We start from the raw sequence: 16,050 nt of genomic DNA on the forward strand, positions 1-16,050 counted from the left end.
TAACCAAGGATGAACCTACATTAACATATTGTTATCACCCAAAGTCCATAGTTAACCTTAGGGTTCATCTTGGTGTTATACATTGTATGGGTTTGGACAAATGTACGATGACATTTATCCATCATTATAATAACATACATCTTAAAAATCCTAAGTGCCTCACCTATTTATCTTTCTATCACTCCCACCAACCCTTGTCAACCACTGATCTTTTTACTGTCTCCATAGTTTTGCCTTTTCATCTTATAGTTGGAATCATACAGTATATAGCCTTTTCAGATTGGCTTCTTTCCCCTACTAATATGTATTTAAGATTCTTTCAGGTCCTTGACACCATAAAATTCTTAGTGGAGAACATAGGCAAAACGTCTTCTGACACAAATTGTACCAATGTTTTCTTAGGTCAGCCTCTCAAGGCAATAGAAATAAAAGCAAAAATAAACAAATGGGACCTCATCAAACTTACAAGCTTTTGACCAGCAAAGGAAACCATAAACAAGATGAAAAGACAACCTACAAACTGGGAGAAAATATTTGCAAATGATGCAACTGACAAGGGCTTAATTTCCAAAATATACAAACAGCTCATACAACTCATTAACAAAAAAATAAACAACCCAATCAAAAAATGGGCAGAAGACCTAAATAGGCATTTCTCTAAAGAAGATATACAGATGGTCAACAGGCCATGAAAGATGCTCAACATCGCTAATTATCAGAGAAATGCAAATCAAAACTACAATGAGGTACCACCTCACACCGGTCAGCATGGCCATCATTAAAAAGTCTACAAATAACAAATGCTGGAGAGGGTGTGGAGAAAAGGGAACCCTTCTACACTGTTGGTGGGAATGTAAATTGATACAGCCACTATGAAGAACAGTATGGAGATTCCTTAAAAAACTAAAAATAGAGTTGCCATATGATCCTGCAATCCCACTCCTGGGCATACATCTGGAGAAAACTATAATTTGAAAAGATACAGGTACCCCAGTGTTCACTGCAGAACTATTTACAATAGCCAAGACATGGAAACAATCTAAATGTCCACTGACAGATGAATGGATAAAGATGTGGTGTATATATATGTGTGTGTATGTATATAATATACATACACACACAATGGAATACTACTCAGCATAAAAAAGAATGAAATAATGCCATTTGCAACACTATGGATGGACCTAGAGATTATCATACTAAGTACATCAGTCAGAAAGAGAAAGACAAATACCATATGACATCATTTATGTATGGAATCTAAAATATGACACAAATGAACTTATCTACAAAACAGACTCACAGACATAGAGAACAAATTTGTGGTTGCCAGGGGGGAGGGGGGTGGGGGAGGGATGGAGTGGGAGTCTGAGATTAGGAGATGCAAACTATTATATATAGAATGGATAAACAACAAGGTCCTACTATATATCACGGGGAACTATATTCAATATCCTGTGATAAACCATAGCGGAAAAGAATATGAAAAAGAATGTGTATATGTATAACTGAGTCATTTTGCTGTACAGCAGAAATTAAACACAACATTGTAAATCAACTATACTTCAATAAAGTAAATTTAAAAAAAGATTCCTTCATGTCTTTTCATGGCTTGACAGCTCTGTTTTTGTTTGTTTGGTTTTGTTTATTTATTTATTTATTTATTTTTAGTGCTGAATGATATTCCATTGTCTTGGATGTACCACAGTTTAGATATTCGCCTACTGAAGAACATCTTGGTTGCTTTCAAGTTTTGGCAATTATGAATAAAGCTGCTATACATATCTGTGTGCAGGTTTTTGCGTGGATTAAGTTTTCAACTCCTTTGGGTAAATACCAAGGCATACGACTGCTAGATCCTATTGTAAGAGTATGTTTAGTTTTCTCAGAAACTGCCAAACTGATGAAACTTCCAAAGTATCTGTATCATTTGCATTCCCACCAGCAATGTACGAGAGTCCTGTTACTCCACAACGTCACCAGCAGCATTTGATGTTGTCAGTGTTCCAGATTTTGGCCATTCTAATATGCGTGTAGTGGTATCTCATTATTTCTTTAATCTGCATTTTTCCCGATGACATATGATGTGGAGCATCTTTTCATATGCTTATTTGCCAACTATTTATCATCTTTGCTGAGGTGTCTGTTAAGATCTTTGGCCCATTTTTGAACCAGGTAGTTTTCTTATCATTGAATTTTTTAAAATTTTATTTATTTATTTATTTTGGCTGTGTAGGGTCTTCGTTTCTGTGCGAGGGCTTTCTCTAGTTGTGGCGAGCGGGGGCCACTCTTCATCGCGGTGCGCGGGCCTCTCACTGTTGTGGCCTCTCTTGTTGCAGAGCACAGGCTCCAGACACGCAGGCTCAGTAGTTGTGGCTCACGGGCCCAGTTGCTCCGTAGCATGTGGGATCTTCCCAGACCAGGGCTCGAACCCGTGTCCCCTGCATTGGCAGGCAGATTCTCAACCACTGCGCCACCAGGGAAGCCCTCTTATCATTGAATTTTAAGAGTTCTTTGTATATTTTGGATAGAAGTCCTTTATCAGGTGTGTCTTTTGCAAATATTTGTTTTCAGTCTATGGCTTGTTTTCTGACTCTTTTGATATTGTGTTTTGCAGAGCAGAAGTCTTTAATTTTAATGAAGTCCAGCTTATTAATTACTTCTTTCTTGGATTGTCTTTGGTGTTGTATCTGAAAAGGTATCACATCACCATACCCAACCTCATCTAGGTTTCTCTTCAAATTAATTTTTTTTCTTAGTGTAAAATACAAATGATAGAAAAGAGAAAGTCACCCATAGTTCTACTTCCCAGGGATAAACATTGAGAGAATTTTGGTGTATATCCTTTCAAATACACACTCACCAGCTTCCCTGGTGGCGCAGCGGTTGAGAATCTGCCTGCCAATGCAGGGGACACGGGTTCGAGCCCTGGTCTGCGAAGATCCCACATGCCACGGAGCAACTGGGCCCGTGAGCCACAACTACTGAGCCTGCGTGTCTGGAGCCTGTGCTCCGCAACAAGAGAGGCCGTGACAGTGAGAGGCCTGCGCACTGTGATGAAGAGTGGCCCCTGCTCGCCGCAACTAGAGAAAGCCCTCGCACAGAAACGAAGACCCAACACAGCCAAAAATAAAAATAAATTAATTAATTTTAAAAAAAGAACAGTTTTAAAAACAAAAACAAATACACACATTCACACATTTACTTACATAAGTGGGGTCATTCTCTACATATACTGATTTGCAATCTGTTTTTTTACACCTAACAATATATCATACATATTTTCCACAATAATATACCTATTTAATTTTTATATATTTATTTTTCAGATTCCAAAAGTAATATATGTTCATTTATAGTTCAAATATTATAGAAATATACAATGCAGAAAGTGAAAGTTTTCCAATTTCTTATACGGCCTCTTTTTGAGTTGACCTTGTAAATGTTTATTTTCATATAAAATTATTCATTTTGTAAACCTTTCAAACTTAATAGTCTAGAGCTACAGTCTTAAAAGAAAATCTCTACCACATTTAAGATCTATCACCTCTCACCAGACAGAACCATTCAAGGAGCTTTTCACCCAGTTCCCCCCATCTCCTCCAACTTCCAACATCTACCTGTTTTTCAAAGTTCTGCTATAATGTGGCTCCTCCAAGGAAACTTCCAGCTTCCTAAGTCAGAATCAGTCTCTCCCATCCATGCCGCTAGACACTTCTTCCTGTAGCACGAGGTTTTTACATCTCCACACGCATTTAAATGCCAGCAGAGGCAGCATGAGGTAGTGGAAAGAACATGGACAGAGCTGAGCTTGAGTCTGAGCCTCATCACTTTCTAGCTGGGACCTTGGGCCCCTCATTTAACCTCTCTGAGCATCAGGACTCTCATCTGTAAAATGGGATAATGATCATACCCACCTCCCAGGTCCCAGGCGCTTATTATCCTATTTGATATGTGAATCCTTCCCCTGCTGGCTCCCAAGGGCAGGGTCCAGAGCAAGGGTCTTGGAAATCCCAGGAAACATTGACTTGAAATCCCCAGAGGAAGCCCTGAGAGGCTGTGTACAGAACCTGGTGGGTGGGTGCAAATCACCCCACAGTCAGTTTTCCCTTTCTCTGGAGAAGCCCTAAACTGCTTTCTCATGCTCTCATTTGCTGCCTGGCTTGGCCTCCAGCCTGAGGAGTGGAAGAAGGCCAGAGGAGTAATAAGTAAAAGCTGCTTCTGCTCAAAAAATTAAAAATAGAATTACCATCTGATCCAGCAATCCCACTTCTTGAGTATATACCCAAAAGAGTTGAAAGCAGGGACTTGAAGAGACACTTCTGTTCACAGCAGCAGTATTCACAATAGCCAAAATATGGAAGCAACCCAAGTATCCCTCAGTGGATGAATGGATAAACAACATGTGGTGTATACATACAATAGGATATTATTCAACCTTAAAAAGGAAGGAAATTCTGGGGGAGTTCCCTGGTTGCCTAGTGGTTAGGATTCCGGGCTTTCACTGCCATGGCCAGGGTTCAATCCCTGGTCAAGGAACTGAGATTCTCACCTCCCCCTGCCCCCCCACAAAAGGAAGGAAATTCTGACATATACTAACATACTATAACATGGATGAACCTTGAGGACATTACACTAAGTGAAATAAGCCAGGCACAATAAGCCAGGGATTTCCAAGCCACCATCTAGAGAACAGTGTCCCGTGGGTGGCACAGAGCCCTCACCTCTGAATCCCCAGCAGATTTCGCCCACTGACTTCTCCACGCAGCAGATGCCAAGCAGGAGATGAGAGTGTGTGAGGTCCCAGCTCCCTCCCAGCTCTGATGAGCTGAGAATTAGAGAGGATGGAAACATGGGCTTTTAAAAAGTAGATAGAGAATTAAAAATACAATTGAAAATCATGCTCACTAGTCCAAGATTAAAAGCATTCTTTAGAAACTGGGCTTTATTAGAGGACATGCTTCCTGCCTTGTGCAGGAGGGAGGGAACTGGGTCACCCGTGCTCTCCGTAGGGGGCAAGCAGGTGAAATGATTATGAAGTATGTCAAATAAATGGTCCTTTTTTCTCCCAAGGAGATAAGGAAAGGTAATTTGGTCTGTCAGTCGCGCACACAGAAGACGTCATGGTCAACTGAATTAATACTGAATACTTTGTCCAGAGTTACAGAGCTAAAAGAAATTGCAGAATCTTTCTCCTGTGAATTCTGGCATGACTCTCAGCAGACCCTTCCCCACCTGAATTCACAAGAGAGAGGAATAATAAAAGGCAGGGTCTACAGTGGGACCCAGAGCTTGCTGGGCTGCCCCAGGCGTGGTGGCCAGAGCCAGTGCTTTCCTCGCACACCTGTGACCCACTGTCCCAGCCCTTCCTGGGTCCTGTTTCAGCCAGATAAAATTCTAGCTGTTTCCTGTGGCTCCCTGTGCCTCCCTGCCTGGGGCCACTGCTCCTGTGCCTCCCTCATCTGCACTGTCAAAGCCCACCCACCCATCCTCGCTGGATCCCGGTTGCCTTCCCCTCCTCTAACTGCACTCCGGGCACCCTCACCTTTTTCTCCAGTTGTTATGGGAATTTTGTGTCTGTCTCTTCTTTCCCTAACCTCCCAGACCTCCCAGAGGAGAGACTCAGTCAGGCAGAATAGTGGATTTTTTTCTTTTCTTTCTTTCCTTTTTGGAATTGGTGGTGGTGAAGGGGTGCTGTCAAGGCTGGGGTGGGCATTGGGATGCTCTCTAAATCCATCGTCAAGTTGTTGCGTTGCAAAAGGCAGTCTTTACCTCCACCCCCTCTAGCAGGTGGGTCAGGGAGCCCCGCACCCAGAGCCCTTACCCAGGGGCTGGACAAAGTCTCTTCCCTTCTCTGCTTTTGGGGACTTTTTAGGTCTCTGGAACAATTAAACCTCTTTTCAATGCAGTTATATTCCCTCATGTAATAAGTACTGCATTATTTTTAGGCTGTTTTACCCAATTAATTTTATTATCAGTTAATTATGTATTAACAGTTTAAGAAAATGAATATTTTCTCAGTTCCTTAAACTAAGTCATTAAATATGTATTTATTCCTTTTTTAAAATGCACGTCCGTTATCTCCTGCAGATGGAGAAGACCGGTTTGGAGCCATCTGGGCCTCTGAAACAGACCCTTATACAAAGGTGCCTTCTTGGCTGTATGGGCTGGGCTCACGGGGGCTGGGAAGGACCTGGCACGTGAGGGCCACGGCATGTGGTAGAGATCTGGGCCTCATAGGTGAGAGGGGAAGGCCATCGTCAGACTGTCACAGCTTGGCGGCATTTGGGGTTAGGGGAGGTGGGTGCAGCTGAGAGCCAAGTGTGTGAGGATGTGTGAAGGTGAAACCAGCACCTGGAGGATTGTGGCTAAAGGAATAAACCTCCTCTGGGTGGTTTGGTGAAAGCCTCCCGGATGACAGCACACCGGGTCCCATGGGACCCAGACTCACCAAGGTGTGTGACCTTGGGCCAGTCAGCAAGCTTAAGCGGCCTCAGCTCCCTGGGTCTGTAGTAAGTATAGCTGTGCTGTGTCCTTCTTGCTCTGACATGCTGCGGGCCTGTGGATCACCGGAGGTTGCCCCAAATCTCCTATTCACATAGTGAGGGCAGGTGAAGGCCAAGGCTGCTCTACCAGGTGACAGCCCTTCAAGCTCTGAGACCCAAAGTCAGGGGAGAGACGCAACTTTGTCCCAGTGCTCGCTGTGGATGGAGGCGCCCAGTGACCGTCTATACCAGGAATCAGCAAACTGAGGCCTGTTGGCCAGATCCTGCCAGGTGCATATTTCTGCATGACTTGAGAGCTAAGAATGATTTTTCCATTGTGAAATAGTTGGACAAAAATCAAAAGAAGAATACTATTGTGTGACACATGGAAATTATATGAAATTACAGTGTTTGTAAATAAAGTTTTATTGGAATGCAGCCAGGTTCATTTGTTTACTCATCGTGGTGCTTTTGTGCTACAACAGGAGAAATGAAAGTCATGACAGAGACAATGTGGCCTGCTAAGCCTAAAATATTTACTATCTGGCTCTTTACAGAAAGAAGTCTGTCAGCTCCTGATCTACAGTACTTTTCTGTGGCAATTACATGGAGAATTTTCTTTACAGCAAACTAGATGGGATATTCCAGTTGTTTTTTGTCGTGAGATTTGATAATTCACTTAATAAAAATGTAAGCACATTCTCGGTTGGGTCACTGAGGAAAAAGAGATAAATCAGATCTAGTCCCTACAAGGGAGCTCCCAGTCTGATGGGGAGACAGGCAGGTGTGTATGTATGTAAACTGCAATATAGAGGGATTAGCTCCACGGTGTATATTTTTCACAAGATTCTTGGAAGCATAGAGGAGGGAATGACTAACTGCTGGGGAAATCAGAGAGGGCTTCTGAGAGGAGGTGATGATTGAGCGCCCTACTACTTTCAGCTGAACAGAATGTGTATTATATAAGTCTAGGATGCCCCCTATGGTTACATAGTGCATACCTGCACAACTGAACAGGGAAGCCCTGCTGGATGGATCTTGAAGGACTCTTGGTTGCAAGTGAGAAGTACCTAACTCACTTGAACCTAGGCAATCATGGAATTCATTGGCTCCTGGAAGGTAGAAGTCTGGGTGCAACCAGGCATGGCTTATGTGGGGGCTCAGGCAGTCAGGGTCGTGTCTCTCCCCATCTTTTGGCTCTGCTTGGCTTCTTCTTTCCATGAGTTAGGAAAGATGGTGCTGGGCAGCCCAGATATACAACCTCCCAGCAAGACAAGGCTATCTAGAGGAAGCCCTCTTTCTCCCAGGGACTATGCAATAATCCCAGGAAAGAATTCTGATTGGCTGCTTGAGTCACATGCCCACTCCTGAACCAACCACTGTGCTGAGGGGTGGGGCAGAGTGGTCCTTGAGATCATCTGCCTCAGAAAGCCTGGGATGGAGGGTGGAGCCATCATAACTGACAGCCTCCTGGAGTCGGGGAGGAGTGGTTCTCCCAAAGAAACTTGCGAACAAAACCACATATCCAGCACAAAGTGTCAGAAAGACCTCTTCCAGCAGACCAGGCAGGAAAAGTCTGCAGTCAGGACATTGCCAGTTCTATCCCCAGGGTCTCTACAATGCATGAGGCCATCATGAGCAGCGGCCCTTGAGAAGTACCGCTGGGCAGCCCTGCCTATTCCAGTCTGGGAGGACTGTTGACCTCTGAACCCAGCTGGGGAAGAAAAAGCAAGCATCCCCCTCCCCACCTCTTCTCTAGGCTGTTAGAACTCAACGCATGGTTGGAGTTCACTTATTTGATCCATGGAGCTCTTTAAAATAATAACAAAACCATCCACTGACTGGGAGATACTATTTACCAAAGACATATCTGATAAAGGACTGCTATTCAAAATATATGAAGAACTCTTAAAACTCAACAAGAAAACAAATTACTGGTTAAAAAATGGGCCAAGGACCTTAACAGACACCTCATCAAAGAAGATAAACAGATGACAAATAAGCGTATCAAATGATGCTCCAAACCATATTCCATCAGGGAAATGCAAATTAAAACAACGAGATACAGCTACACACCTATTAAAATGACCAAAATCCAGAACTCTGACAACATCAAATGCTGGTGAGGATGGAGAGCAAAAGAAACTCTCATTCATTGCTGGTGGGAATATGTAATGGTCCTGCCACTTTGGAAGACAGTTTATCAGTTTCTTACAAAACCAAGCATGCCCTTACTAAAGGATCCAGCAATTGTACTCTAAGGTATTGACCCAAAGGAACTGAAAACTTATGCCCACGTGAAAACTTGCACAGGGATGTTTATAGAAGCTTTATTCAAAATTGCCAAAACGGGGCTTCCCTGGTGGCGCAGTGGTTGAGAATCTGCCTGCCAATGCAGGGGACACGGGTTCGAGCCCTGGTCTGGGAAGATCCCACATGCCGCGGAGCAACTGGGCCCGTGAGCCACAATTACTGAGCCTGCGCGTCTGGAGCCTGTGCTCTGCAACAAGAGAGGCCGCGATAGTTAGAGGCCCGCGCACCGCGATGAAGAGTGGCCCCCGCTTGCCACAACTAGAGAAAGCCCTCGCACAGAAACGAAGACCCAACACAGCCATAAATAAACAAAAATAAATAAATTAAAAAAAAAAATTGCCAAAACTTGGAAGCAACGAAGATGTCCCTCAGAAGGGGAATGAATAAATAAACTGTGGCACTTCCAGACAATGGAATACTATTCAGAACTAAAAAGAAATGAGCTACAAAGCCATAAAAAGACATGGAGGGATCTTAAATGTATACTACTAAGTGAAAGAAGACAATCTGGAAAAAGCTACATACGGTATGATTCCAAGTATATGCTATTCTGGAAAAGGCAAAACTATGGAGACAGTAAAGGGTAAGTGGTTGCAGGGGGTGGAGGTGGGCATGGAGGAATGAACAGGCAGAGCACAGAGGATTTTTAAGGCACTGAAGATGCTCTGTATGATACCACAGTGATGGGTACATGTCATTATACATTTGTCCAAACCCATAGAATATACAACACCAAGAGTGAACCCTAAGGTTAACTATGGACTTTGGGTGACTATGATATGTCAGTGTAGGTGCATCCTTGGTTAAAAATGTACCACTCTGGTACAGGATGTTGACAAGGGAGGCTGTGCATGTGTGCAGGAGGGGGGATATGAGAAACCTCTCTACCTTCCTCTCAATTTTGCTGTGAATCTAAAACTGCTCTAAAAAAAACTGTCTTAAAAAAAGGATAACAAGAGCTCATGAGTTAAAATACACCGCCTTTCTTTTAAAAGCTCTTTCGCTCAGCCACAAACCATGGGAATTAAATTTCGTAGTGCATTTAACAGACAATGAACATTGAGCAAGGTCACAAATACATGTTGAGATTACAAGACAAGACACTGAACAGAAACCAGCAATCATCGGCAGCCTTGTGATGGCTGCCTGGCCTGGAGACACACATCTAACATCACCCTTGCATGTGCCAGCCGGCACCTCTCTCACTGTCCCCTCTGCTCTTTACACGGCACCATTTCTTAAAGGGGGGTCACTGCAGGGCAGGAAGAATGATACACGTGTGCCTTGTGTGTTTCTTATTTATTTAAAAATACAGGTAAGAAGGATGTCACTGGCATCTTTTTGGCTTTTAGATCTGAGTGACATCATTTGAGAAACACCGTTCTTGCCCAATCCCCCAGCCATTTAGTCTGAACCTCTAGTTTTATAGATGGGGAAACCGAGGCCCAGAGATCCACAGGGACTCTTTAAAGTGATTTCAACAGCCAGGACTGGCTCTGAGAATCCTGGTCTGGCACATTTGAATTCAGTCAGATGAGGAACGTAGGAAGGCGTGCAGCGGGTGCTGCTTCTAAGGGGCCTTGGGAACACTCTGGCTCAATCCTCTTACTTAACCTTGGCTTTTTGGTTAAGGGTGGGAAACACTGCTTTCCTTGACCTCAAAGACTCAGGCTCTACCAAGTTGTTCACTTAAGCGTTATTTGAGAAGACTTTTAAACAAATTAAATATGGCATGTCCCCATTTAATGGTATGTCTATGAAAAGTGGTACATCTATGAAAAACTCTACTGCCATTAAAAATGAAAATCAGGGGAGCTTCCCTGGTGGCACAGTGGTTGAGAATCTGCCTGCCAATGCAGGGGACACAGGTTCGAGCCCTGGTCTGGGAAGATCCCACATGCCGCGGAGCGACTAGGCCCGTGAGCCACAACTACTGAGCCTGCGTGTCGGGAGCCTGTGCTCCACAACAAGAGAGGCCGCGATAGTGAGAGGCCCGCACACCGCAATGAAGAGTGGCCCCCACTTGCCGCAACTAGAGAAAGCCCTCGCACAGAAACGAAGACCCAACACAGCCAAAAAATAAATTAAAAAAAAAAAATGAAAATCAGGAGTATGGTAGATTGATGGCAATAATTGCTGCTATGATTACTGGCCTCCCTGTATCGACACCCTTTACCCTGAAATTTGCAGTCCTTCCCACTCTGACTCTGGGATGCTTTTGTGATTTGCTTTGACCCACAGAATGTGATGGAGGGTGAGACACGTGGCACAGTCACCCCTGTTGCCCAGGCAATAGCTGACCAGTCACAAGACATGTGAATGAGGCCATCTTAGACCCACCAGCTGACCCACCAGCTGACCACAGATGCATAAACAACCCCAATCAAGACCAGCTGGGCCTGCCCAGATCAGTAGAACTGCCCACTTGACCCACAGACTCATGAGCAATAATAAATCTTGTTTTAAGCCATGAATTTTGAGTTGGATTGTTATAGCAACAGCTGATGGATACAGAGGTATTATTGAGGGGGGAGATGGAAGCATGTGGAAGAAGCAAGATAAAATATGTGCCCAAACAGTATGAGCCATACCATGTGATATGGAGATAAGCCACACAGCAGCAGTCCATGCCCACCCACGCTAATGGAAAATACTGGATAGAAACACACCCAATATCTCAGGATGATATGAAGGGATGGCTGGGGGTAATTTTATTTTTCTTCTTTACTCTTTTCCAAATTTCCTCTGATGGTCTTATGTAACTTCTATAAAATTCCTTTTTATAAAATTAAGTGCAGGCTGGTCCCACTCAGGACTCTCATGCTAGAAGTGGCAACGGGCCCAAGAACGTCTTTGGAGGAGTCCACTCAATCATCCATGCCACCACCAGAACAAGCCCCTACTGTGGCCAAAGACCAGCTACTGTCACAGGCAAAAAAAATCCTTTGTTCAGACTTTGATCCCACATATGAGCAAACCCCGAACTCTTTTCTTCCCTGCTCCACGGTACTGGGATACTAAGAAACTCACTTTGTGTTCTCACTTGCAGTTCCTTCTGGACCACTTTGCTGGCCTGGCCGGGTCTCCCACCCATCCTCCTCTGTAATGATTCTCCCCCGTCCATCTCAGCATATGCACATCCCCCAGTACTGCAGGTTCAGCTCTAGTCCTGCTCCTCCGGGAAGCAGCTCTGGTCTCCCCGCTAGACACTCTCCATCCTGAGGTTCCAGAACGCTTCCCTGGACCACACTCAAGCCTCTTTCCCACCGAGTGGCATTCATGCCCATATTTCATCTCTTTGTCCAAACTTTGAGCGCAGTGAGGAAAGAGTCACCACATGACCCTGTTCATCTTGGTTTCCTCCAGCCCCACCTCAGGGGCTGCAACAAGGCCAGGAATAAAGGAGACATCAAACAGAGAGAGAAATTTGCAAACAATCCATTCTAACCCTCTTGGTTTATAAATGGGGAGAGTCGAGGTGTGCCTGGTCCACATGTGGTGGCAGAGACAGAACTTTGGACTCGCATCTCTTGAGCTGCATCCGGTATTCCTCCCACCAGGCGCCCAGCCCCCAGCAAGGTTGGGGACCAGGGTGAGGCCAGCCCATGTGAAGGGTGCGGTTGAAGGAAACACTCCCTGCCGGGGCTGAGCCTGCACTTCCACAGCCAGGAGAGTGAGGGCCTCCGATTCCTCCCTTGCCCCCATGGGCCCGGCCTGCTGTGGGCTGAGCACCTGCGTGAGTGTCCTGTGACAGCTGTGCTGCCCTGGGTCTGGACTGGCTTCACCGCTCTGCAGCAGAAGTGCCATCACGACACCCTTCCCACGGACGCGGAAAGGGCACTGAGTGAGAACACACACGGGTTCAGCGTCTGGGGCAGCTGCCTTGGGAGGTACCATAGGAGGAGATGTGGTCACCACCCATTCCCCACTGAAGTGCGATTCGGTTTTATTTGCTGTTGCTGTTGATGACATGACTCCTCTCTGCGCGCGCGCGCGCACACACACACACACACACACACACACACACACACACACACACACACACTACCCCACTGGGTGGACTTAATAAAGGACAGGGAAATCAGGAGTCTTCAGGAATGGATGGTGAAGAGGCAATCTTCATCCCTTCAGAAATTGAGGTTAGATACTTTAAAGATTTATGAATATCAAAGGAACTTTCAGTCTCATTTGGAAACAGAGCAGAGTAAAATTTCAATTTTAAATCTATGTTACCTCTTTATATGTAGAAAATGCCTTCAGAATTTCCCAGGAGGATACATTTATACTTCTGTTTAGAGATTTTTGTTTTGTTTTGTTAGTGGGGGTAATGAACTTAGGAGACTCAGAAAAGCAGGAAGAGGCGTTAGGGCCAGTTGAGTCCAGGCTACAGCTGATGAGAGTGAGACCCTCAGGAGAGGGTCCTTGCCCCAGGGCCCCGACTCCCCAGCCAGGAGGGGAGAGCGGGGGAGACACCGGTTCTCGGCCTTCATACGTTCATTCCACAGCTGCCATCAAGTGTCTCCTCTGTGCCAGGCACCTTCTGGGCACCGGGACAGAGCCGGGGACCAGTGGAGGTGCAGCCCTGTGGGCTTACCTGCTGGAGGACAGCGGTGAGCACGGTGAAGGAAGTCAAGCTCGCGAGGTGAGAGAGAGGGTGCAGGTGGGGACTTCATGCCATGTGGTCAGTGAAGGTCTCCTTGAGGAGGCGACTGCTGAGCTGAAACCTGCGGGGTGAGAATGAGGGGAGCTCTGAGCTGGGAGGAGGGCAGACGGAAGGCCAGTGTGGCCGGAGGGGCGTGAGGGAGAGGAGCAGGTGAGGGGAGAGAACCAGTTGCAAGGTGGGTGGGGTGGGCTGAGGTATGGGACTGGATTGCATTCCACGCGCCACAGCCGGCTCATTCCCAGCTCTGAGGCCCCCTCTCCTCACAACAGGGCAGCTTGGATGCTCCCAGCCCAGGGGAGTTTCTCAAGAGAAAACGTGCTCTGTGCAGGGAGCAGTGGGAGGCGTGTATACCAGGGGAGCCAACTTCGGGGGACATGGGGCCTGGGGGAGACCTGCCCACAGCAGAGAGAGCCCAGCGGGGCTCTCAGGCTCCATCAAGACTCAGCAGGGCCAACCCAGGGCAAAGTGGGCAGATGAGGGACGTGGCCTCATGAGGGCAAAGCCAGGGCCCGTGAGGGAAGCTGCAGGGATGCAGAGTCTAGTGCACATGAGACAGTTTTCTCAGAGCCATTCAACAAAAACGGTACAGGTACTGTGGGAAACAGTATGGCATTTCCTCAAAAATTTAAGCATAGAATTACCATATAATCCAGCAGGCCCACCTCTGGCTATATACCCCAAAGAACTGAAAGTAAGGACTTGAAGAGATATGTGCACACTCATGTTCACATCAGTATTATTCACAATAGCCAAAAGGTGCAAACAACCCAAATGTCCATCAACAGATAAACAGATAAACAAAATGCAGTACATACACACAGTGGAATATTATTCAGCCACAAAAAGGAATGAAATGCTGACACAGGTTACAACATGATGAACCTTGAAGACATTATGCTGAGTGAAATAAGCCAGGCGCAAGAGGACAAGCACTGTATGATTCTACTTATATACGGTACCTAGAGTAGTCAGATTAATTGAGACAGAAAGTAGAACGGTGGCTGCCAGGGGCTGGGGGAAGACAGAATGGGCAGTTAGTGTTAATGGGTTTAGAGAGTCAGTTTGGGAAGATAATATAAGTTCTGGAGATGGATGGTGGTGATAGTTATGCAACATTATGAATGTACTTAATGCCACTAAACTGTACCTTAAAAATGGTTGAAATGGTATATTTTATGTATATTTACCACATTAAACAACAAAAAAGCTCTTCACAGTGACTTGGGCTGGCTTGGGAAGCAGTTATCTGTCCACCAGTGGAAGTGTGCAAGAGAGGCTGGACACCTTCTGGATGCTGGGGAGGGAGTATAAAGCCAAGGGAACAGAGTGCAGGTCATCCTGGGATTTGGGTCAGGACATAACACACGAGGGCCGACATGTCCTGAGCCCTTACTGTGTGCGGGCCTGAGATTAGGCTTCACGTGCATTATCCCTTTCTGCCCTGGGGTCATGAGGCAGGGTCATGATTCCCCTCATTGGACAGATGGGATGCAGCTCCAGAGAGCATCGGTCATTGCTGCCCACCAAGACCCTCTTCCATGGAGGATCAGCTGAGGCAGAGATGGGCCCCCCCTAGGGTCACACTCCTCCCCGGGCAGCCTGCATCTATGACTCACCTATGTGGGGCTACTAAGGCCTGGCCGGCTCTGCTCCGTGTAACTCCAGACACCTTTGACATTCTGCCTTCAGGGGTCTCCCCTCTTTCTGGAGCCTGCCTAGCAGCTAGCATCTTCCCTCTGCCCTCCCCTGCTTCCTCCCCGCCCGTCCTCAGGTGTTGATCCAAGAACCTCCTCCATAAGCTTCCTGCTTGCTGAACTCGCCAGGGTCAGCTTCAAGGACCCCACCTGCAGCATCTGTCAAGGTCACTCAGCTGGGTAAATGGGAGGGGAGGCTGGGGCCAGGGAAGGGTATCTGACATTCTCAGAAGAGGGAAGCTCTGCTAACCCTTAGGAGGGTAAGTCAGAGCTTCTTGGGTGACTCTGGTCCTCAGCACCCTGGCAGCCCAAGGCCGAGTGCGCTAGTGCCCCTCGTATAATAGCAGAACCACACCACGAATGACACTGGTGCTAAATTCTAATAGCCAGCCTGGCAGGTTAATGGCCTCTTATACATTTAAATTGGCCGTGATCCCTTTGGGAACTGTAATTTTATTCACGGAGATTGTGCTGCCTAATGTGAATACAGCAAACTGTACGTAAGAGATATGGTGGCTCCTGTGGTTTCTTCTCTCCCTCCTCTCATCCTGTCCGGTTTGGGGGCCCAGGCTGCCCAAGCGCATACAAGGTGGCACTGTCACCTCTGATCTTTTTGTCTCCAGTGAGTAGAGAATGTGGGGGCTGAAGTCAGCTGAAACCGACAAGAAGTCAGACCATGGTCTGACTTCCACTCTGTGACCTGGACAAACCACGTAATGGCTCTGAGCCTCGGCTTCCTCATCTGTCAGTGACCAGGGCTATAGGAGAGCTGCATACCAGCGAATACATGGGCGCCCCCAGCACAGAGCTATGCTGCCTTCCCCAACCTGGCCACCCAATGGCAGGACTGTCTGAGCTCTGAGGAGCGCTGGCCAAGGCTGGAAAAGCAGAGGGA

The 16,050-nt window shown here is 46.4% G+C and overlaps 1 pseudogene across 1 annotated transcript in view; it reads right to left on the reverse strand.

Moving 5' to 3' along the window:
- Positions 1–16,050, reverse strand: part of LOC309663961 (large ribosomal subunit protein uL23 pseudogene) — a 50,055-nt pseudogene that overhangs the window by 10,681 nt on the left and 23,324 nt on the right. Inside the window, exon 3 of the transcript XR_014268433.1 lies at positions 13,393–13,522. The product of XR_014268433.1 is annotated as a large ribosomal subunit protein uL23 pseudogene (transcript). The remainder of the gene's footprint in view (positions 1–13,392; positions 13,523–16,050) is intronic.

Source organism: Balaenoptera physalus, assembly GCF_965194825.1.
Source record: "Balaenoptera physalus genome assembly, chromosome: 7".
Taxonomy (NCBI): Eukaryota; Metazoa; Chordata; class Mammalia; order Artiodactyla; family Balaenopteridae; genus Balaenoptera; species Balaenoptera physalus.